Source organism: Thunnus maccoyii, chromosome 19, assembly GCF_910596095.1.
Source record: "Thunnus maccoyii chromosome 19, fThuMac1.1, whole genome shotgun sequence".
NCBI lineage: Eukaryota > Metazoa > Chordata > Actinopteri > Scombriformes > Scombridae > Thunnus > Thunnus maccoyii.
In genome coordinates this window covers 9,201,322-9,226,455 of record NC_056551.1, presented here as the reverse complement: position 1 = coordinate 9,226,455, position 25,134 = coordinate 9,201,322, and the positions used below count along the sequence as shown (strand labels likewise).

The 25,134-nt window shown below is 39.0% G+C and overlaps 1 long non-coding RNA gene across 8 annotated transcripts in view; it reads right to left on the bottom strand.

Moving 5' to 3' along the window:
• Positions 1–25,134, bottom strand: part of LOC121885250 — a 98,911-nt gene that overhangs the window by 13,132 nt on the left and 60,645 nt on the right. For 5 of the 8 annotated variants that reach the window (XR_006092508.1, XR_006092509.1, XR_006092512.1 and 2 more), the window contains 2 exons: positions 16,716–16,849; positions 4,804–9,937 (listed from right to left, as the gene is read on the bottom strand). This is a non-coding gene — a long non-coding RNA (uncharacterized LOC121885250). Of the gene's footprint in view, positions 1–3,565; positions 4,469–4,803; positions 9,938–10,035; positions 10,164–16,715; positions 16,850–25,134 lie in introns of those variants that run through there. The other 3 variants (XR_006092510.1, XR_006092515.1, XR_006092514.1) reach the window with 3 other exon arrangements.

Here is a 25,134-nt window from a genome sequence, read left to right as displayed (position 1 = left end):
TTTAATATTGTGATATTTGGATTAGGTTTCTGACTACATTTTTAGGTAATGAGTAATTTATCTGAATACATTTTTAAAGTATCCCTCCCAACCCTGCCTATTTCAGAACAGATGATTCTTTAAAACGATTTACAGAGAGCAGTTTTGTCTTCGCCTCTGCCTTGTCCGAAACACACTTGCGTAATAGAGCTCAATCTCACTCTAAATGAGCCTCTACAATGTGTAATGGTTAGTCAAGATTTAAGGTAACAAAAGCAGCTTTTTGTTTTCTAAATTGCTACCATATTGGCAATTATATTGACTGTCCTTCATGTAATTGTTTTCAGTCTTGTGTTCTTGCTATTTCTATTTAGTTTTCTTCTCTTTTTGTCTTGCTAAGAGCAACGTCCACACATGAGCTGCAGTGTGCACATAGTGGTATGGTGTCATAGATACTGTATTAGTTGTATGAGCAAAAAAGCTTCAGACTGCATCATTATCATTTTAAATTAATGTCAAAATTAGCATTTTTTTCAGATTTACTTAGATAAAGGTGTAGTGAATGTGCATCAAAGTGCTTGTGTAGTTGTCTCTGAGAAAAAAAAAAGTTCTGTCTATAATCAGAATAATTGCAGGATATTGTTTCTTGATGACACTTCTGGATAGAGAAAAGACAGGGAGGAAGTCTTGGAGGGAGAAAAATGCGCAACATGCACATTTCCATAATTCATTGCCCATTGACCCATGCCCATGTCAGCCAACACTGTCCCATTATCTCCTCTCTTGCTCCCTTTGTAACAGCAATTTTTGTGCAAGTTTGGCAACTCTGCTGAATTAATGTGTGTGAATATTATGTAAAAAAGGGGATTTTCTATTTTGGATTTTCTAAGTGGATTTTTCTCCATTATATAAAAATCACTGCTAACCAAATACAGGCTTGTTGGAGGCGCTGGAGCAAAAATTATCTTCACACTCCGATCTCTGCAATATTCATATATTTACACAAGCCTTCAGTTAAAGATCATCTTCAAGTATCAATGGGAGAACTAGTTAACACACCATACAGACACAAAGACAATCACTTGATTAGTCCTGATGTGAAACATCTGTACCATTGGCCCAGTGACCAATAAGTGGATTTTCTAGGTGTTTTGAAGCCACACCCACCTCCAAATTTAGATTTTGAAACATGACATTGCATAAGGTAGTAAGATTAGATTTTTTTCCCAGAATTATCATTTCCATGAACCTAGAAGTGTACGTTTAGTAACAAATTTAACCTGTACATTGTTCTGCTATGTTACTCTTTTCATCATGTGTATGTCTTAATTACATCATAAATATTTCTCCAGACTGAACTGTTAATCCATGTCAATGATTCAACACCACACAATGTTCTTTTCTCCACCACCCTCCCCGCACTCCACAGCATTAACGTTCCCTTTCCAATATGCCACACTGTATTCATCGATTCTCTGTGAAGGACGAGGAGAGGTCATGTTTTCAATAATTACAAGCAGTGGATCGCTAAGCTGTAAAAAACATCAGCATCATTAGTGCGTGTTTGAGCAATTAGAAAAGCATCTGTCTTTAATCACAGGTTGAGAATACAAAATTATGTCCCAGCAGTGTCTCATTTCAAAGCAGAGATTTGTGCAATCAGATCATAACATCTGAAAGTTGTTTTTTTTTTTCTCCTTGTGTCTGTTTGATTGTGTGTGTTCTTAATTTTTTGCCTTGAAATTTCAGTGATTTACATAATTAAGCACAATAAAAAATCTGAACTCATGTCAAACAGCTGAAGAGTTTGGTTGCTTGTTTATATTTTCTCTGAATGCCTTTGGTTTCCAACAAGAAGAAAGGAATCAGGCTTCACCTACACCCCAGGGAGCTTGACCAGCTTTTAGCTGTTGCTCTACTTCTTCTCCTGCAGCATCGCTTGCACCAGCCATGTGGTTTGGGGGCAAACCCACTCCTGTCCTGTCCTTGGGTTGCCAACCGTGGCAATGGTTTCAGTTAATTTAAGTTAACAAATAGAGACAGACCGAAACTAAACCTTAAATACCTCAGGGAACAAGTTAGCATTCATTGTCCATCACGGTCTCAATGAAAAGTTGCTCCAAACACCAGCACACCATTTTCATGCGTCCATATCTCTACTCTAGCACCTCTGACATCTGCCCTCAAACAATACTAGATATGACTCACCTTCTTGACAGATGGCAACCAATCGCTGACAAATAACAACCTGTGACTGTGACATCACTTAGGTATGTATGTGGGGCTGACAAAACAATCACCATTAACTATGACCTCAGTAATAAGCATAGTGTAATTGACAGTGACCCCAACAGTGTCAACAAAGTCTAAATATAATGAGCTTTTTAAAAAGGTAAAATGAATGTTGTATTGGATTCCATTAGATTACGCAGCTGTACCTAATAAAGGGGGAAGTGAGTGTACATTTACTTTTTTACCCTTACAGGGAGGAAATATTCATGACACACTGCACCACCACTCCAAAACCTCCCTCTCTGTTGCAAACACAGGTACATACACACGCACACACAGCTCCACTTGAACATCTCTTCAGTTATTTTAAGCTGAACCACTGTTACATCTGCGCTGAGAGTTAGTGAGTCAGAGAGGTGCTCCTCTGCCATTACATGGAGTTTTCTGTCTGCCAGGAAACGGATATCCACCAACAGTGGGATACCGCTGCTATCGGTGGTAGTCAGTGTGAGAGCTCCACAAACTAAATCCTCACCTACTTTAGAGACTGGGGGGTGAAGTGCAGTCTCTTTTGGCTGCATCATCACTGGCTGTTAGCAATGGTCGGTGAGTAATGCAAGAGACCACCAGACGAGAGCCAATCATGCACATTTTGATTCCCGCAGAAACGTAAGCACAGACTTGTTTACTCCAAACAACACTGAGGAAAAGCTAATCATAGTGGTCTCTGGCTTTCCAATTCTCTACAACGTGTCTTTAACAAGCTACTGGGACTTTAAAAAGAAGAATAACATGTGGAAACAGACAAGCATCGTTGTTTCATTAATATGGCAGCCATGTCAGAAGACAATGGTCCAGTGAGAGCAGAGTATGTAAATAACATGCTTAACGCAACACACCAACAGAGTTATTTAGTTACTAGAAGACATGAATGCAAAGGAAATCTAATTGTTTATTTGCACTGTAGCAATCTGTCCACTATAAAACACATGCAGCAAGTCAGTAATCGAATTTCTCACATACTCAATACCTTCTTTGACCATGACTTACTTATTTGAAGTATAATCGTACTGATATAAGACACAACTTCCACACTGCTGTCACAGTGATACCACAATCTCGTCTCCTTGAAATTACATTAAATACAAATTTGTTTGCCCAAATACGCTCACCGGCCACTTTATTAGCAACACTTGTGCAATCTAATGCAATCCGATACAACAGCTCTGCCATAAATTCTTTTATGAAGCTTATACATTTTCAGTTTTTGTTGATATTGTCAGAAAGGTGATAATTCTACTTTATGTTTATTACTGAGGTTGTAGTGGGTGGTGGTGGTGGTGTACTTGAGTGCATTATATTGAAAAGTATTCCTAATATTTTGCCATCCTCATGTATGTTAATGGAGTGGACAAAATGTTAAGAACACCAAGAAATCGGGTCACTCCAGCAGAAATCTATACTAACCGCATTTCTCTAATATTTTACCCCAATTACAGAATCTGGGTTTCTCAATCACCTGACGTTTAATGAATCAGTTCACAGCAGAAAGCCAGCAGTGGCTACTAATGTTCATGTAAATGCAGTGGCTGAAGATATCAGTGAACAGTGGTACCGACTGTGGTGCACGGTGTTGGAGAGAGGCAGGAGAGACGAAGCTGGTGTTAAACCTGCTGAATATCCGGCATACCACTAACACATCGTGAGGGTGGGGGAGGGCAGATGGCTGTAAGTGAAGTGTGAAGTGGTCAGTTGAGAGGTGGGGTGAGCCAGGACTGGATACAGCCTGCAGAGCTGCAGCTCAATCAGGTTGTTGTTCAGTTGGTCGTCTGGTCAGCTGGTAGTTGTTCCTTTTAGCAAGGAGGGGATTTCCTCTGGTAGTTGATATCCCACAGGGTGACCCCATGTAGGGCCGTTTTACACCAAACCTGGTGACCCACAGTATCCCTGTGTTTGCATAAGTCATGGGTATGCAACTCAGGTCACGCAGTGTAACACGCTATTGATTACTCTGTTGTCAACTGCTTTTCCTGTGAATGACGCTTGAGTTGCATTCAAAGCAAATAAAAATAGCGGTTCTTTGTAGTAGCTCTGATGTCCCGATCCAGCTTGTACTTGACCTGTTGGGAAGTTTTTATTTTGCTCCTCTGTGGGCTTCCTGTTTGTCCCAATGAATTTGAGGTCAGCTGTAAACCAGAGCTTGTCAATCTTGTAACTGATCTGGGTTCCTGCTGGAGTGCTGCTGTCCCCTTAAAAGCTGATACATGCAGTCAGAATGTCACAAACAGGCACATTCTGAGTAATGCAGCCTGCCTTGTTTTGCTGTAGTTACATCAAATCACAGAGATAACATATACAGTATAATCTCCCTCTTTCATTCAATATTTAAAAATGTCCAAGTTGCATCCTCCATTTACAGCAGAATTACTCATCTTTAAAATAAAAGTAAATGATGATGCAAACATGCAATACTAAACAGTATCTTAGCAGAAAATATTCTATCACGGTTGAAAACTAGCGAACAAAGCCTGAGAGATCTCAGCATTGAGCTCAAAGCTCCATGTCTACATTTTCACTTTCTGGCAGGCTCACCTTGACGACTCAATGAACAGTGAACCCCTGGCAGCGCCTGCTCGTTGAATGTGTACGGTCTGTTTCAGGGACTCTTTATATCCAGGTAGTCAGATCAAGGAACACTGGCAGCTGGCTGCTCGTGAACGCACACAGTGATAGCGTTGCCAAAAACCACAGATGCTGCGGCAGAGCAGAGAAAAAAGAATTGCTTAAAGGGGTTTTAATTTCCCAAAGTAAGAATGATGTGCTGAATTATGACATCTGATGGAGGAAAAAAGATGGAGAAACAGAAAAAAAAGGAGAGATAGAATTATTACATGGGTGGGGGGCTAATTATCAACCGCTGAGACTTTCCAGTGTCATTATGGAATAATGAAAATATCACTCAAAACACTATTATAGAAGTATTAAATTTTCATTAGACACCCCACGAGCCCCTCTACTCCACTCCTTTATCACTTTTTTACAACTCAGGACACAGTTTCATTCTGTTAATATTTAATGACAGATGGAATTAAGCATTTAGTTTTTGGGACCTGATTGATTCCAAATGGAGACTGTATTTCAGTAGGCATATGTAATGAAAGGCTGAATTGAGAGAGGGTAAGTGGAAAGGAAAAAAAAAAAAAAAAAAAAAGGAAAAAGTCAATTGAATTTGAAAAGCAGAGAGGGGATTTAAAAAAATGCCAATAAATACAAAGAGCTTGAAGAAAGGTATAAAGCTGCACAAGAGAGATGCGTAAAAAAACAGAGCCAAAAATAAATAGACAAAATAAAATGATGGCATCCAGCAGAGACATCTGGGACTGAAGAATCCCCATTGTGAAGTACATTTTACATGCTGATAATGTTAAAAATAAAAAACATTTGGTTGAGAGTATAAGTCAGTTTCCTACTGTTTTTTGTATTGACTTTTGCTGTTTTTTTTTTCTTTTTTTTAAATCTCAAAAGACACAATTTTGTTTTTTCTCTGCGGTGGTCCAAAACTGGTTTGTGAGTATTTTCATACAAATCTGACATTGTCACATTTAATCAGCCTTTACAGTCTTTACTTCAGTGTTTATGTCATTGTTGTTGGGAAGGTGAGGGATTAGAGGGAGGATCATTTAAATGCACATCGCCAACCAATTCTGAATCAAGAACATGTTCACTCAGATGTTGCTTTATTTAGAAGGCCTGTTCACTGTCTACTTACAAGTATTGAATAGAAAAAATAGGTTTAGGTTTTATACAGTGAAGAAAGTACAAAGTTACTCAAAGTTTATGCTGCAGTCGCTATAAATAAATTGAGCTCAGACACATCGGCTGTTTGAAGAAACCAACATAGATTGAATTAATCTAGGAATTGTGTTAAAGGCTAACTATGTAGGCTTTTATATGTTCCTCAGTACAGGCTGGTGTGTGTCTGCCTTGAGAGCTGGAATTGGTAATATTTAATAAAATGATAAATTATAAAGAAAAACAAAATCTGTTTATGTGGTGGACTATTGTAAAATATAAATACAGTATTGAGTGGCTGGACACTCAATACTCTGCTACTGAGAAATATTCAGAAGCCTCTTGGGTCACATCTGTCCAGGGTGAATATGCCAATAAAATCCATCCAAACAAGGAGCTAATACACTGGATGTACATAAATATCAACAACTACCATACTGTACTTGTGTGTGTTTCAAGTTTTGCATAGCTCATACAAATAACAGCATGGCCCTAACCAACATTTCTGCCACCTTCTCTGTTTCAATTATCCTATTATCTGTGGAAAGTTATGGATAACCAGCTGAGGTTGGCGGTTTCTGATTCTGAAGATGCGAAAACAACGGTGCGAGACAACAATGTTCCACTGATTTGCATTAGCTTGACAGAATGAGTTCGTTCTGTCCCTGACAGTATTATCAGGGCAACTGTGCTACTATTTTCCATTAGCAAAATATACTTAGATGGAAATCTTATGCCACCAAGGACACTTTTATGATGATGATTATTATTTTAATATTATAGTCTATCTCCACAGCTTTTACTACAAACATGAAATACTTAGTCCGACATCCATGTCTAAAAACCATTAGGGATGATTAAGGCATGACTAGGGAGCAGAGAAACATTGTCATAATGATTAAATAATAAAATGTCAGTGAAATGCTTACACTTCCCTTACCTTACCCGTGAACATCACAGTACTTCCTGTGCTGGCACTGAGCACTGCAGCTGAATGTAAATCATTAATGCAGAATAGTTGCATATGAAAGTAATTCGTAGCAGACAGGGTTGAACAAAGATAGCTGACAGTGGCTCGAGCGGATGTGAACCTCTGACTGTGAGAAGTGTAAGAAGATGACTCAAGTGTACTTTCTTCAAAAACTTATTATGACTAAATGTGTGGCTTCTTGTTTTATATTCTTTGACTCACCATGCAGACTGTCCTCTCCTGCACCTCACATACTGTAATCCTTATCTGTACTGCGTCAGCACAGTTCAATTTCTCAACTAAACTCTTCAATCTGTTGAACTTTTGTCCCATTTACCTCTAAGTGATTCTGGGAGAGTGAGGAAAAAGCCTTTAAAATAAGCACATTATCTTTTGAAAAATTAAACAATAGGATTGGTCTTGGAATACTGGAGAAGGTCTGGACAGAAGGGGGGTTTGTGTGTATGTGTGTGTGTGTGTGTGTGTGTGTGTCTGACACAGGTGATAGGAGTAAAAGGTGTTGTTTTTCCTGCTCCTGGCGGCCTTCCAGGTAGATCTGATGGATTAAACCTTTGCAGGTATATGCAGATGTGCACACTTCCCATTGTCAGATTCTCTGTACATTCAACACTAATTAAGAGCTCAGAGAGGAAAGCTGATTCAGACGACTTTCTCTCACACCCTTTCTCTCTCTCTCTCACACACACACACACACACACACACACAGACTCACATGCTGTATGTATGCACTCTCACAGACTGCATGACGAATGGTGGATAATTGGTCTAGGCAAGACATTGCATCTTGATAGATATTCTTGCCTGTGCACTGGGTGAACAACAGTCACCCTCTCTGCAGAGAGCACAACTGTCTCTTGACTGGGTCTTTCACATAGTAAACACATCACTTTTTTTTTTTTTCCAAATTCCTGTTATTTAACGACATTCTTAATGTGAATATTTCACCACATTAGATTACTGTGACTGCTCAGGTTTACATGTGTTGTCATGGTTAAACTTTTTATTATAAAAAAGGAGCTCAAAATTTTGGGAAATACTGTGCGCTTATTTGCCTTCTCTCTGAGAGTGGGATAAGAAGATTGATATCCATTTCATGCCTTTATGTTAATGCGGCCATGTTTAGTAGAAAACACTAGCCAAGCTGTCAAAAGTAAAAAAAAAAAAATATATTCCAACTAATTAACTATTAATTTTATTGAATGATTTTTAAACAGATGGAAGACTTGACTTGAAACAGTCATGCTCTCTAGGATTTAACACCTCTAACCTCAGTTCTGTACAATTAAAATGAAGTCTTTTAGAAGAATGCCTTAAACCCTTATTCACCCCAACCCTTGCAAACACAGACAGCATTGCTGGTAGACCGAGGAAATTAACTTTTCATTGGCCATCAGGCTAATTAGCTGGTTGATGTGACAGCTCACAAAGCAAGGGTGTGAGGCTGCAAAGACTTTATTCTCTGCTTCACATTCTGTGTCTCTAACACACACAGGTCTAACACACACAACCACACAAACTCCCACCTACCTCATCCCTGTGACAGCTAAATTGGGATTAACGAGCTTTTAGGGAAAAGCTGCAACAGCAGCTCCTTTTCTCTTTGTTTTTCGTCCATTGACACCCCCGTGCCTGCCTGTCTGGCTCCCTGGCAGGCTAACTGTCTGACTGGTTTGTGCTTGATCTTGCATCAAATAGAAAGGTTTCCTTTTTTTTAACTTGGTATACACCTGCTTGGTATACACAGCCTGCAGGCTTTTTCCTGGTGCTGCATTGGTCAACAAAACGAGCTTTGAGATCACGCCGGATCTAGAATGACAAGATGAATAGCTGGTCTGAAACATATATGAGCCAAAGCCTTATGGTGGATGTTTCCTTGAAGAAAAAACAAAAAAACATGTACTCGTTCACACATATAAATAGAACAGAACTGAACAAACAAAAGTTAATGGGCTCTAATATTAATGTGACAGAACGTGGCAGATGGTGGGGCTTTGAGTTGGCGAAGTGAGACTAAGTTGTACTCAGCATGATGTGGTAGTGCCAGTTCGACACCACACCATATTTTATGGTGAACCGAAGCTGCACAACTTGTGAAAATATTGTGGGAAATGTCGGTTTTTAGTACTTCCACACTTAATCCTCATAGATACAGTTGTATTAAGGCAAATGAATGCATACTGTCCTATTGGATGTCTCTGTGCTGATATGTAAAGGCCTACAGTGGCAGAGGCATCAGAGATGTGTCCAATTCTGCCATCATTACCAAGATGTATGCTTGCTCTTGAAAACCCTGTCCAAAGCACAGGTATCATACATTCTGTGCTATTTTGGCGGAATAACTGACTCATGTGCACATGAACGGATCTGATTCAAAAGCTTTTCAAGCCTTTTTGTGCAGAACACGTTTGCCAGTTCAATTTGGATGAAATTCAGCCTATTGAGTGATGCCTAATGAGTGATGTCCACATGTCCCATTGCCTTTCCCTTTGTCAGCTACTGCTAGTCTCAGCTAGTGCTAATTAGCTATCAAGTGTTCATTTATTAGCTGTCTGATGATTGTTATGGTTCAAGGAGTGTGTCATACACTGTGAATATGGAGTCATTATGGGTTTCAGGGTTTCATTCCTGGTACTTGAGCATGTGAAAAATGACCGTCTACACCCTTCCTATGCCACCGGAGAAAGTCAGTAGCAACAACGACGGCAGAGAAAAAGCGTAATGTGAATAAACAAAAATGACACGGTAAAGTACTGGTAAATGAGAATGATTGTTGAGTTTTGTCTACTGACTCGTCTAAGTAATCTCTCAAATACCTACCGTCATCACCTCTTACATTACACTGCATGGCATTACCACCTTTAAGGCTGGCGCATCATTCTCTTCATGTAGCTGAGGGCTCTGACCATTCTCTGGCACTTTGGCACAGACGACAGACGCCTCTATCTGTAAAAATGAGAGGGTGCCTCAGTCAGAATAACCTGTGAGCTCCACTTCACCCCGGGGACGACCAGTGTTCATTCAAATGCTCTTCACAATCTCACCAAGACACATGTACCATCACCCCCCCCACATCCACTGTATGTCTGCAAGGTTTCGACTGCCAAAGATGAGAAGCTTCTCCTACTCGGTTATGGCCCATGAGAGCTCTAGATGCGCTGTGTGTGGCCCACTATAGGGTATAAAAGTCACAAGGGCATGAAAAGTGATATTGAAGAAAGTAAAACGTTGAAAATAAGGTCTCATCACTGAGGAACTTATGTCCCACTTCCAACCCCTAAAGCACCCATGCACATAACTCTAAAGAATCATTGCAATAAACATGCATAGGACAGTCCACATGTGCTACCACAACAGAGAAAAAATGGTGGCATCGTCAAAGTTCTGAATGTAGCAACAGATGCATAAAAGAGGGGGATCAAACAATTATTCACAACTGGATATGTGTGCATATTAATTGCCATATTGTTTCTGAACACCAGTGCTTCCTCGGGGTGGCGTTTGATCTACACATAACAACAGATGTTTCGCAGAAAGACATACTTCAGCCTACTGAATGATGACACTGACAAAAGCAATGCCCATTTGATGCAGTAATAGTATACAGGCCTGCAGGGTGATGAAGAAGGATAAAAAGACTTCCTTGCCTACCACTTCAACAAATTAGTCCTCCATCTGATCCATCAGCAGCTCAGAGATCATGCCTTGAATCTGCACTTCATATTTCAAGACTTTTGAAGAATATCCCATGCACGCATCTAACATTAAATTCAGTTTGATGGATTTTATTCTAGTCTAGCTTCTACTTACACAAAGTCACGCTCAGACACATGATGCCAGATGCACGCAGAATGTGCACCGCTTTGTATGGGTGTTGTGTTTTCTTGAGTGGGCAGTTTAAAAGCTTTGTGGGCTGTCAGTGTATGTGGCACTGGGCAGTAAATTTAAAAGGTCCAGGCATGGAGCAGTGTGCACCTCCTTATTCATATTCTGTTATTCAGAAAAGAGTAATTCCATTAAGATAAATTGGACCACTTCCACAGATTGAGCTTAACAGTAAATCAGATGTCTTCTCAGTGTGTTTTTTTTTTTTAACCTAAGAACAGAGCTCATCATTAGGAAAAGCTAAAAAAGTAACGTATTAGTGTTCTCCTCATTGAGGGTTGAACTTGCATTTAAACCAGCTCATCCTCACAAGAAAAAGAAAACAGTATAGGTCATAAATTCAGTTGCCAAAAATGACCTATAGCTACGTTTGAGTGACAGACACCATCTAGTGGCAGTAGTAATTGTGACCCGGAGAAGTGACGCAGTTCAGATGACGTCTTTATAAGATGACAAATTTCCATAATCAGAGGTGGCGGGCTGAGTGGATGGCTAGATAGATAGATGGTGAAAAATGGGCATAAATGCAGGAGACTGCTGTTCACTTCCTGTTTCCAGCCCCAAGTGTCATGTTTCCAACCATGAGTCAGTTTTTTTAAAAACCATAACGATTGTTCTGGTGTTTACTGTTGCCATAATGACAAAGGCTGCCTAACTTTAAGGAAGTAGTAACTTCCCACACCACATTTCAAGTGTTCATTTTAACCCAAACCATGATCTTTCCCTAACCCTAATCAAGTGGTTTTTGTGCCTAAACCTAACCAGATCTTAACCAGAGTGTTGGCAAACCATAAAACATCATTATTTTTTAACAGTGATTTGTAACGGTTATGGAAAGCACTGATAGAGGCAGCATATTAGAAAATGCTCCTAAGGGTCATGGTGGTGGTTTAATTATAAGGATGTGTTGGTCTAAACACAGACCAAAGATTTCTAGAAAAAAAAGAAGTTTACAGCTAATTGCAGCTCTTATGTAATGTTTTCCACTGCTAAAATAAAAGGGGAAACACATAATTTTAAGTTAACATCAAGGCAATTTGAGCTCATTAAGTGTGAATCCATAAACTGTAACTTGAGGAGGAGCGCTACTAATGGACATCAAGGTGTTACGACCCCCCCCCTTTTTGCCTGCAGTGGTCCAACTGGACTCTTCCTGAAGGAGCTTGCAGTCAGTGAGGGTCGTTAAGGTAATGTGGTGGCACCTGTGTAGGCCTCCACCAAGGCTATAACTACCAGCCTCATTCTCATTCTCATTCTCATTCTCATTCTCTCTCTCTCTCTCTCTCTCTCTCTCTCTCTCTCTCTCTCTCTCTCTCTCTCTCTCTCTCTCTCTCTCTCTCTCTCTCTCTCTCTCTCTCTCTCTCTCTCTCTCTCTCTCTCTCTCTCTCTCTCTCTCTCTCTCTCTCTCTCTCTCTCTCTCTCCTCTCTCTCTCTCTCTCTCTCTCTCTCTCTCTCTCTCTCTCTCTCTCCCCCTCTCCAAGGCTTCACATCTCCAGGTTTTGGGTTTGGTTTGACATTTTTGCTGCCTTCAACAGTAACAAACACATTCCACTCACTACTGATGCTCTCCCCATCTCATGCTTTTTTTTGGTAAATAGTTATATTGGTTTATTTCTAAATTGGCGCTTGTCACATGCAATGAGCCAGTTTGTGACAGAGGACATTAAGTGGAAATAATTTTTTTGGGTAAGGTGATTAATTACTGTTATGAGAAGGTTAAGCTTGGTTTGTGTACACAGTGTGCACAGCACATGTGTTTAGAGTTTCTTTCAGTCATTGCCAGATAGATAAATCACAGTTTCTCCCATCTGCTGGCCAGGCTCAAAAAAAAAAGAAGTTGAGAGAAATAGGGAGCAATTGAAACGATGAGGAGGGGAGATGGAAAAGACAGAGATAAAAAAGGGAAAGTGAAGAGGCATTCATGCAGAAAAAAAAAAAAATACTCCACTCATCTAGCTAATGATACGTTTTCAGTAAGAACTCAAAAACACAACTTATTTTAAACTTTACACAAGGTACTGTTTCAGTTTCAAAACCCACTTTCTTTTTTTCTTTTTTTATTCAAAACCCTGCTCAGCTCAGAAAAAAAGGGACAAGTAAACATTCAAAAGGTCAGAATTCATTAGCTGGGAAAATAGCTTGCGAAAACAAAATTGCCTCTTTTCTCGCACTCCTCTCATATTCGTTCTTCCTGTCTTTCTTCAAAGCTCAGCAGAAATAATGAGCTGATAACATAGTGTCTGCTTGACACCTGCTGAAATGCTAAAGAAAAAGTCTGTTTCACTGATTCTTTTAAAGGTTTTCTAGAAGAAAAAAAAACAACAAAAAACACCAAGCCAAGTTTAAGATATTTTGAACATGTCAATAGTTGACAGCAGCCAGGGCAGATAATGGATGTGAAGTCTTTATTGAGCTGTTTAGTGTTCAAATTAATGCAGCTGTCGTTTTGCACTTGTTTAATACATAAATGCACAGTCAGCATTCACACACACGCCAACACACAAATGTACAGTATACACACAGCACTGGCACATATACACACGCCCACCAAATGATCTTGTGTGGTCCATGGTTTTCAACCTAGCAATCAGTGACAGTCGATTTCAGTACGTAGCCTACAAAGTAAGAGGACCACAGATCGGACACACATACTCCCATACACACACACACGTGACTGCCAAGGACCACCACAGTCATTATGGAGTAGCATCTGTTTGCAAATAAGCCACCTCCTCTCCATAACTCTCCCACTGTGTCATTATATTCACTTCATGTTTCTTCCATAACCCTGTATATAAACATAGAAATAAGAACAACCATGAAAACCTTTCTTTCGCCAGAGCCTTGAACATGACAAGAAAGTCAAGTACTACGTTTCTTGTTACCTTCCATGTTTATTGGAAAGTGGGTCTTTTCATCCTCAATAATCAAGAAACTCCAGCGGTTTTATATCTGCACAGTTTGTCCAAAAACATGCGAACCTAAACTAACTTTCACTGAAATGAGACGCCAAAACTGTATTTTGCGTCTTCGAGTCGATTTGCACCACCTTGGGCGAATGCGAGTCTAATAATGCGTCTTTCCGTCGACCCTATGTGCAATCACACTGCCTCTAAAATCTGCTTTCCATTCTGTCTGCACACACACTTCACAGAATAAAATGTTTGAAGCTTCATTATAGGACAGAATTCTCTACAAACAAACAGCTTAAATTGTATTATTGCATATTTCCAATGCAACAACTCACTCTAGGAAGATGTGAAAAAGACACAGCCAGAAATAGACAGGAGTTTGACATTGAAGCAGCATAGAGAAAGGAAAGAGCTTTGAGTGACCCTGACTGGCCTGCTGAGGGCCAGTCTTTCATTCCCTTTATGACATGAAAGTGACGTCTTTGACAAAAAGAAAGAAAAAAAAACTTGCAAGTGCTGGCATTAGTGTTCTTCATAGGAACAGTTTTTGTAATTTCTTTGACCAAGGGTAATGCACAAAACATGCCAACTAATGTTCAAGTGGCATTAATTGAATATTGAGGAATGAGCTGTAAACACATCATTGACATATTAGTATCTTATAATCTAGGCTTGATCATAATATATCCCCTTTTAGATCAAAACTAAATTTTGGACAAATTCCAGTCACATGTCAGGGTAATAAATGTCTTTAGTCTGTCTTTATTTTAATTTGTTGGCCTTTTCTTCTGCTTTTCACATGGTCGACCGCTGCATAATACCATCTCAAACATGTAGCAGACATTCAGGTTCAGGCTTTAAACTGTTTTTCATACTCTTCTGCTATTCTCTCCTTTAGTGTAGCCAAAGCCCCATATTAGGCCCTGCTTTACTTTCATGATATACTGAATGTTTCCACTGGGACCTATTTTTGAAAATACAACATCCCTTTTCATTTCTATGCTGATAAAATCCAAAGGTGACTTTTTCCATCGCTGCAGTCAGACTTTTGAATAGTTTACCCCTCACTGTCAAATCTTCCCCATCTATCACCACTGTTAAATCCCAGCCAAAGACCCTCCTTTATACAATTGCTGAGTCCCCTTAGTTATTAAAATAACAATAAAATTGTTTTAATTTTGTCTGTTACATTTATTTACCTATATTTATTCTGTTATGATTATTTAATTGCATTTTAAATGTATGTAACGCACTCCTCTTGTTTTTAAATGTGCTCTATGGATACCATAAATTTGACTTGACTATAAAGTTGTGGTGAATTTATTAGCAAAGAGTTATTCAATCATTACCATCATTATGAAAGTTCAAGATTCAGTCTTGTTTCAGCTGTTTTGTTCCCTCGGGGGAAATATCAGCAGCTAAATGCTCCCCATCATCAGCAGCAATGTCATCAGCACTTTGCCACAGAAGCCACATATGTTCCCCATCTAGTCGCACCATTTGTGCAGATGCAGGTGCTTTATTACATATACAGAGACATTTGATATATTGTTGCTATAAAAATATAGATCAATGCATCTTTAAAACCCTGATTTGACCTGTCTGAATAAGCTGCATCGCAACAAAGTAAAACTCCTTACTCCTTTGTTGGTTCAACTTAGCAAATAACTGGACGAGCAAGGATAAATACCAGTTACATGGAACCTCAACCTCCTGTATGGTGCAGCTTTTATAGTTTTTTATCATTTTTTTGGACTACGCCAATCTTGTTACCATCTGAAATGCTGAAACACTTTCTTGTTTATTCTTAACACATTCGCTTTGGAGGTAATACCAACTATGATGCTTATTCTCTTCTATGTCGCTAAACTGTATTCTGCTGAAATATTGTAAAAGTATAATTGATGACATACGTATAGCATATTTTACCATCCGCTATTGTTTAAACATACAATGTACAGTTTCCTGTGCTGTGCTGTAATTCCTCAGCTACAGTACACTGTGTCCTTACTGTTATTATGAGAAAATCCTCTGTGATTACCCGTATCACTGTGAAGGTAATCCCTCTTTTTGGCAGCTTTCTGTATCATGCTGCTGGCCATATGTCCAAGTGATGGCTGTGTCCAAGCCCTTCTGTCTAGGTGGTAGACTCAGCCCAATTAACACTAACGATATTCAAATCGGGGGGAAAGTTATGGCCACTCATCAGCAAAATGTGACTGTCATATATTACTCTTCAGTTATTCAGCTTGGAAGTTCTTCTCGTCTTTCTTGGCTTCCGTTCTTAATCTGGTTTCCATTTCTCCTTTTCCTTTCTCGCCTCTTATTCTTGCTTTGCGTCCTCCTTCACTCACATTGCTTATATCATTCCTTCTTCATGTCTCCACATTTTAGGACTTCCCATTTTTCCATCTTACATCCTTGTCCCTATTCTTCCCCTTTCTCATTACACTGCCCTTATTCCATCTATCTTCTTTCCATCCCTTTCCTTGGTGTCACTTTTCCTAGCTCTTCACATCTTACACATACTGACCCTTCAAATCATTTGTGACTGCTCTTTCTTTCTTTCATTTAGTCTCTATCTGCTTCTCTTCCACCACCCTGACTCTCTTTTTCACTCACTTTCTGACTTAATGTTTGTATCTCACTGCAAAGATGAGATTACATGGGTGTCAAAGATGGGAAGGAGGAATGGTGAATTTGACAAATGGAGGACAAGAGATGGTTGCGAACGTGTAGACATCAGATATAAATACACAGTGCAAAAACACACACACACACACACACACACAGTGACTGACACCACCTAATGTTCTGTAGCACCCTTTTTGTGAGTGAATATTGTCTGCACCATCCGCCATGTCAAAGTCCTGGTACATGCAATTATAGTCGGTGAATAAATTTGAATACATTTAGTTCCTATTCACCTGTATTCACTCGTTAATTGATGGATGCTCTTTGGGTTGATTGCAGTCTTTAGTTTTACATTTAATCTGCTTCCTTTTCATTCTTGGCAGTAGGCTGTGTTGTTCCTTCTCTTTATCTCCCATCTATCCTGTCACTGAAAAAAAAAAAAAAAGAAAAAAAATCAACAAAGAAACCATGCATGTGCCGTTTAATAACCGCCATCACATCTTCAGGTGTAGCAACAGCCAAACTGTTTGACAGCTATGTGTTCTGTTAATGTGGCTTCAAGCCAGACAGTCGGTGCCAAACATCCATGGTGAGTCATGTTGGATAGCACTAGCTTCTAAAGACTGATGAGATGGAAATTGTTGTTATTAAGGCAATGGGAAATGTTGACAATTTCAATTATTTAAAATGTATTATAAGAAAGAATGTGTACAAGAAAAAAAAAGGGAAAAAAAAGTTGTAGTTATGTATTTACCTCCAACTTTTTAAGTAAAAGTTGAACCTTGAAGCAAAACAAAAAAACAGGAAGTCTGTTAGCTTATGTGTTGTGTCAAATCTCAGTAAGCCATGACAAATCTACAATTTGTTATATGCCAATGATTTAAGCATTTAAGCCAGAAATGAAAAGAAATATGAACACCGAAATATGTTTGTGTGTTGTTGTCTAGGAAATGTATCCAGCAGCTGCATAATGTACTTGTCACCATCTACCAAGTGACTTAGAAAGGGGCTGTTTTCACTTGCTTTCAATATCATACATCACTGAGCAGAACCTTTTTTTTTTTTTTTTTTTTTAAAGCTGTAGCCCTAAGCACTGCTGTCATCATTCACTGAGACTAATGAGATGTCTTTGCTGATGTAATTTACCTCATTTCGAGCTCATATGAAAAATGTAAGCATCACCATGAAAAATAGTTATGTTTTAGTTCTTAATTATGTGCATATCTTTGCTAGTCAGACGCTGTTGATACCAACAGTCGGCTTGAACCTTGGCTTTCATTTTTATTTGTGATTTGTGAATATGCTATATTATGAACTATATGAAAATGTGTACTCAGTGTGAAATATCTGTAAAAGTGGCACATTCAGCTGTGATGGGATAAGCGTCTGGGTCAAATGCAGGCGGTGGTTTCACATATGCTATAAGGGGACGACATCACACTTGTTACATCACGATATTCTACTTGTTAATGTTGGATTTGTAAAGAGAAAAGGAACAGTGATCTCCTTTTAGCCATCCTGAATTATGCAAGGAAGAGAAATGTTTCAAGAAAATCCAAATTTGTAAAACAGACAATACAGAGTGAAATTTAGACATGCTACATTGTGGATTCCTTTTGCTCTCAGTCAAACACGTTTGTTAGATGAGTTTTATCTTATTAATTCAATATATCTTCACCTTACCTTGCCCATGCACATCACCACTGGTTAACTGGTTTTCTTCCCTTTTCTACTGTGCATAGACGCTGTTGTCATTAGATCAGGAAAAGCCTTTGTAAAGAAACATATGCCTATGGAACGATAGGAATCATAGGTCCAGCGCTACCTGACGCAACACTTTTTGCTAATTGGCAACACATCCAGCCAGTAAGCTGCAAAATGTACTCCAGAGGAAATTTAAGTCAAACAGAGCCAGGCTGAAAAGGTTACCGACGCTGTTGTTAATTGTTTAGATTCATAGTTTGCTAGCTTGGGAGATGCTGAACTCAGACAGCTCTAATGATAACAGCTGAACCTGTCGAGAGAGACAGAGAGCAGTAGGAGTGACCTTCAAAATTTGATGTGACAGCATCAACCAGCTGAAAAGGGCAATTTAATCAACAATAGCTCGGATTTAACTCTTAATCTCACAACAATCTGCATGAAATGCCAGATGTGGTGACAAAGTCAAAAAAAAATCTGTAATGGCATCAATGCATGTATAAAGGTTTCATAACCGTGAAACAGACAGAATGTCACAGACAGTACAGTAGCGGTACAATAACAACACACACACAGTCACTCGATGTTATCAAGCATTGAATCATCATTGTGATATCATTCCAGGGACAAGCATTTTTATCTATAGTGTCAGTCAATTTTTCAGGACACAGAAGTCATTTGCAAGGGTTAAAAAGTGACTGTGATGTATGATGATGAGTTCATGAACAGGCACATATATAAATATAAGACATGCATACCTTTAAGTCAACCATAAATTGAAAAAAATGTGTATTTTTATCATCAAAAAGCAAAACTATTTTGTGGGTAGAGGTTTTGAGAGGAACCCTCTGGAGGACTGCGTTTTAAAATGACTCCATTGCCACGAGTCAAAAAGTGACTGTGTGCAAGTTTGATTCTTTCAAATTCTGATGAGTTTTAAAGTCTTTCAACAACCAGCTATGACAAAGAACCCGCACATTTCACAGCTATTACCTTAGGCTACAGCAAAAAGTCACACAGGCATCCAATGGAAAATGAACAGCTGTCTGTTTCATCATAATTCTAAAACATTGTAATGTTTCGGTCTACTGGCTTTCTTCTGAGAATTTGCTGTAATAATAGCATGATGTTGGAGAACACTTAGCTTGTGATGTGATGCAAGTGCCTCTGTAACATGGTCGTTTCACCAAAATAATGATTATCTATTTTTCTTTACAAAATAGGATGACACAATGCCCAACATGATTATATAAATAAAGGACACGTAAAACATCTGTGACTAACTGAAAGGTCAAATAATCCTTGCCGTGGATCATATTATTCTTATTTTCATGGTTTCATACCCCTTGTTCATAATAAATGATTATGGATCTATCGTTTATATCAATTTAAAATAGAGGTCCATTCCTGTATTAAGTATTGAAGTGAAGAGTGAAAAGAGAAAAAAAGTATACTCATGTGGCTGTGTGTGTCATCTGCTTGCACATATTACTAAAATGAATAGATTTAACAGTTATCTCGCAGTTAAATATGCGACCATCTGCTCACAAAAGTACCCAAACATAAGTGACGCTGGACAAAATCCTCCCTAATCTTTTCACTGATAGCAGCTCTGCAGTCTCTGTCGGCATCCTATCAGAGCAATTATCACATTACTTGCATCCAAAAATGATAAAGCATGCTGTTTTGCATTATCATTAAAGTGACAGTTGACTGTTGCCAGAATGTGCTGTTATAGAGAGCTTGGAGAAACGTGAAGAAATCATGATACAATCATGAAATAGAGTTTATTAGTTTAGTTTATAGGCCCACCTAGCTACCTTAAACTAACTCAATCTCCTCTGTTGTCTGCTGTCTGCATATCAAGACTCACAGTCCTGCTACATTATCCTAAAATCAGGGTACTATGTATGAGAAAGGCTATAGTTTCTACACTGTTTTCTCAATATGGATGTGAACATCCTCAAACACCCTTAAAAGCTGAAGTCAGCACTAAAGTCAGCAGTTTAACCTCAGTCGTTGTTTCATTTCAAATCCAGGGCGCTGGAGTCCACAGCCAAAACAATGAAAAATGTGTCGCTGTCCTACTAATTTCTGACTGTACTTTACAAGAGACAAAGTACTGACCCTACTGTGTACTGTGTTTTTAGCTGAGACAGACTCACCAAATCCATAACTTGTTTCCTGTCCTTTATATATAAGCTCATCCATCTCCATCAACAGCTTTGTGAAAGCCAGTGGCCAGGCCTGGTTCCAGAACAAAATGACTTTGGGAGCATCTGAAATTAGTGGGGGTGCTCTAGTTGCTACAGTGTGGGACGGCAACAGCAATGAAAAATAGTGTAGGTGTTGCAGGGCTCAGATTAACTTTTTGGCTGGACTGGCCACAGACCAACCCTATAACCTCAAATGTCTGACTCTCAGAGAATGAGCCAGTCCCACAATAAGTTTTAAAAACACATTTACCGACCGAAGTGTCTCACACAGAGGCTCCGACACTGACAGGAGCTCCAACTCACGGATACAAGGAGACGCTATAGATCCATTTTACCAGCCTGCACGGCAGCTAGCAACTAGTTAGCATGGCTAGCATCGTTAGCATCTGCGTGCTGTGCTGTGTGTAGCCCACAGATTTTATAAAAATAAGGTGTAGCTACAGTGTTTCCAGTTTAACAGCAGCATGCTGGGCAGGTGACAGCTGTGTTTACAGAGTCTGTGTGCTCAGAGAGACGTCACGGTGCGGATATAAAGTCACACAGCTGATGGACTGTTAGCCTAACATGCTAATCCTGCGTAAACAGAAGACAAAGATGACAGACACGGGTAGCCTATGACAAAGCAACACTGAATAACACTGCATATTAACATTTTTTATAGTGTTCAATTTTCGTGACCATTTATACACATAACCAAATGTTACATACCTCACTTTGCTTACTGAAGGTGCGACATGTACGTAAAATACAGACTCACCTGCCCTCAGGTCTAGTGCTGCTAGCTTAATGGATACATTTGTCTGAGCTAAAATTAGCACAAAGATGCTATGAAACATAACACTGTGTAAGTTACTACGAATGTATGCAGCATTAATGAGTAACTAACACTACCTTTTACGCAGACGTTTTGTAGGATGATTGAAAATTCAGAGTTGAGTCATATGTTTAGCTATACGGTTTCCTGGCCGCATGTCAAAACATTACACCTATGTGAGTGACTGACCATCAATGATTGAGTGAGCAAACAGCCATTTACATTCTCTGTGGGACTGTTAATGTCGCTTTATTAAGTTTAATATTTTTTCAGGCGAGAAAGTAACTATTTAGATTCCCAATATGTGGTCAGTTTATCCAAATAACACCTATTTGGAAATTTACGCTGATGTTTTTGTTATGGTAAGTTTCCACTGAGGGTGCAGAATATTAAACTGAGGGTGCAATGTGTGCTTTTGCAACCTCGTACAACCGGGCCTGCCAGTGGCTCTTCATTTTGACTGTATCAAAAGCTTTCTATAAATTTAAAAAACTGCCGCCCTACCAAAAAGAAAGACAGAAAAAAGAAAAGCTTTATCCTTGGCTTCCTTTTTACTACCATCTGCAAAATATAAAAAAGTGGTGAAGCAGGTGTCGGTGGAATGAGTTTCTTGAAAGGCGGAGATCAACTGTCAGATTTTGTATAAAGATTTAATGGTTGTTGTGGAAAGAAACGTCATCCCAGCTCTGAGCCCATTTCATCCGAGTGAAAAAAAGTTTTCTGGCATGAATAGTGTCTATGTGAGTTTCTCCTGGGCTGCCCACTTTTCTCCAAAGACATGGGTCAAGTACTGGTGATTCTAAATTGGCATGATTGTGAGTTTGAACTGTTGTCTGTCTATAAATGAACCATCTGCTCACAAAAGCCTCTTGCTAAGGCCTCTTTATCTTTAACCAAATGCTGCATTCAGTGTCTAAATATCACCATAAAAAAGTCCAATAATGCTGTATTTGCTACAAGAGGATGGATTGTATGGCAAGATTGCATATTTTACCCGAAAACAAATGAAATATGTTGTCAGTGAACATTTCACTAAAATGTACTAACATTTTACGACATTATGTTAGAGCAGAAAACATAATCCAGGCAGCATTACATTTTCTCCAAACCTATCTGCTGTTGCAAATTGGTTGCATATTGGGAAAACAAATAGATGGACAGATGATGCATATAAATGCATATATTGGTCTCTGAGCACTGTCTGGTGTATTTGCTTGAGCAACTCCTTTGATGCATATGCTCATCAGAAAAACAAATATGATGATAAATGACATGATAATATACATTTAAGGAGTGAAAGCCAGATGCTGTGCTGGATTACTGAGAAGCTAATTCCACAAGACAGTGTTAAACTGCGACGGTGGTTCATCCTCCAATTGCTGAGATAACTCAATAGACATTTTGACATGTCACCGCGGGAAAAGCACAGGTGCAATTAATAATAAAATTAATCATGGCTGAATCTCATTTAGATTCTCCAAACTGTGCATGATGGTTCACCAGTGTGGCTTCCTTGGACAATTGATTGGGACAGAACCATCGTTAATGTCATCAGTTCCACCTGTGCTTTTCCTGCTTTGACATGTCAAAATATCTGCCGTGAAAAACGTCTACTGATAATGATTTGTGAGGAGGCTCATGGGAATTTTTACAGTCACAGCACACAGTGATCAGTAACCTGGACATAATATATCCTGAATATGATCTATGACAGGATAAGATTCAGTTAACATTTCTTCTAAAATTGGTTAAAAGACATATTTTAAGTTACAACATGATGTTGTGACTAGATGTCAAACAGCCACTGCCTGTTTAATTACAGTTAATTACGATAATCAGGGCAGTTACCCCTGCTCTGCACATTATTATTTTGATATTAACTTAACATCTACGTACTTTGCAAACTGTGCCAGTGGTAACCTTGATTACAAAACTATGATGTCCAGCACTGGGGGGCAAATATGCTAAAGGGCCTTCTAAGAGAGTTGCAGTACGGCCACAGAGGATATCATGATATTAGTTAAGCTATACGAGGTGCGTTCGGTATTGCACTTTTGAGTCAGTTGTACTAGTTTAACATGCACAGCCATATTCACAGTCTCAGCACAGTCAGCCGCACAGCAATCCAACATCCCCATTGTGACATATCCATGAATATTTACAGCTCTCACAACAAGTTCAGCAAAAAAAAAAAAAGAAAAAAGGGAGATTTTATTCAGCGGTTGGACCTGGTGGCTTTGTTACTCTGTGTAGTGCAAGTGCTCAAATAGTGAATTGCATCCTGGCAGCAGGGCCTAATGACTGAAGACACACGATAAGACACAAAGTGCCTTCCTGGCCATAACCACCTACAAGCTGAAAATCAAATGCATTTTCATTAGAAAAAAATCATGTTTTCTTTCTGCTACATGTTCTCCCTGCATTTTAAAACTACGCCTCACTTTTCACCCCTTAGCTTCAGCATGTTTTGCAGCAATTTGCTAGAGAGAAAATACAGGAATTTGTCAGAATTATGGAATAAGGTTTGAACTATTTGATCTAAAACACTTACAAAAAAAAGCAGAGACTTACAAATAGGTGGATCATCTCTATTTTTTTTTTTCTTTTCTATTTTGATCAATTCATATTCTGTAAGAGAAGTGAATGCTGGATTGGCACTTACAATGAACTTGCATCATTTTAGCTCAAACCTTGCGTGAATTTATTCCATGTCACATCCCCTCTGTCCTCCCCGATCTGTACTGTCACTGCTGACTATGTCTGACTGACTTCAATATAATAGGAATGCAAAAAAGTTCAAATAAAAAAAAGCACATTGTTGCATGAGGCCTTGCTTGTAGAACTGAATGACTTTGTGTGTGTGTGTGTCGCAGGAAATATTTGTGTGGGCATTTACGTGAGTGTGTGTCTGTGTGTGTGTGACTGGCATGCGGCAAAATAGCACCGCAGTGTGTGTTCTCCTAACTGTGCTATATTCAAGTGTCACTCTTCTGCCATCACGCCATCATTCCATTCACACTCCTCCCTCCTCTAAACATTACTCCTCTCCTTTCTGTTGTCTCTTCCTTTCAACTCGAAATCTCCCTTCTCTGAATATCAATTACAAACCAGATTTATGCACAGTAGCTTGGCAACTACCCACAAAACACTTCTTTTCTGTTCCTTCATATCTGAGCATATGTTCATTTGATATTTACTTGTTAAAATGTATTTGCTTTTCTTAATTGAAGTAATTTATCACTTATATGACTCATTTGCATTTTAGTCTCTTTCCGGACAGCTCTGAATACAAGCAGCCCTTCAGAGACAGCTACATGTGTTTGTATTTGTGTGTGTATGTGTGTGTGTGGTCAGCTCCACAATCATTTCTCTTAAAACTTCAGCCAGGAATGTCTCCCCTGCCAAAGACCGTCTCCTGTTGTGGTCCACCTGTTTCCTTCTTCTTGTGTTTGCTCAGAAATCCTTCTTCATTATCAAATAAAATAATGAATTGAGTGTTTTTTTTGAAGTCTTTGCCAAAAAATCAATCTCTGCTGCTTAACTATGAATTCCTTTGCATGTTTCAACTGTTCAGTAAATATGAGAGGCATGTGGGCACAGGTGTCTATATTGACATGTAATTAATACCATCTTTTATACACTTAGCCAAGAAGCACACGTTTGTTGAGGCCAGGCAGTTCTGGGAAGATAAGATGATAAGACTTCTGGAGTTGAGTCCTAACTCAATGTAAAATAAGATAAAATGTATTTTTTTCTCCTTTATTGGATGTGATTTGTTGGAATAAAAAGATCAGAGAGTCAGTGACTTTCTCATGTATCAAAAAGATACATTACACACTTATCTTTTACATCTTAATGCCTTAAAAAACCTGGCAATCTTTAAACAGAGTTTAATCATATTTCAACTTTTTCTGCATCGTCCTATAATGTCAGTTCTTGGGTAACCATGGTAATTTAATGAGATTAATCGTCACTACTTAA